Raw genomic sequence first — 736 nt, 5'->3', positions numbered from 1 at the left:
AAAAAAAGCAAGAACTTTTTAGAGAAATGGCTGAATTCACACCAGGGACATAAAAGTGTGACAGTGAAGACTGACTGAGTCATGTCAAAAGACCTAAGAACCAATATGGAAAAATTTAAGTATCAAAGGAATAATGATTGTGGTTGATCAAAATCACTGAATTTATATCATCTAGTAAAAGATTAACCTTCCCCAAATATAGATGTAGCCCTTTGTCCTGGCTCCTTGGAGATAACCTTTAAGCTCTTAGAATCCAGCGTGTGGGACATTCAGTAGAACAAATAATGTAGTTTCTTCATAGGTCATAAAAACTGAGTCAGATAGTTGGGTGAGAACTGCTTTAGGCTAAAAAGATGTTTATGCAGCATGAAACCAATGCTAGATGACATCTTGTTTGGATCTTGGCTTGAAAAAAACAAATACAAAAAATGTAGTGCCAGGGGAAATATAAGTATTGATTTGATATTAGATAGTGCCAAACAATTATTGTTGACTTTTTAAAAGTGTAGCAATGGCATTATGCTTATGTGAATATAACTTTTAGAGATACATAATGAAGTGGTATGTCTGATACTGGGTGATTGTGTGTGTGGTTCATTATATTAATGTCTCTTTTTGCATGTGTTGGAAAGTTTTAATAGTAAAAATATCTTTCCATTCGCATATTATTCTGATCCCATGTCACCTTTGAGAATAGCTCCACAGTACACAAGAATATCTTCAATTTCTTGCATGG

This window comes from Mandrillus leucophaeus, unplaced genomic scaffold (assembly GCF_000951045.1).
Source record: "Mandrillus leucophaeus isolate KB7577 unplaced genomic scaffold, Mleu.le_1.0 Scaffold502, whole genome shotgun sequence".
Taxonomy (NCBI): Eukaryota; Metazoa; Chordata; class Mammalia; order Primates; family Cercopithecidae; genus Mandrillus; species Mandrillus leucophaeus.
Note: the sequence above shows the minus strand (reverse complement) of the source record.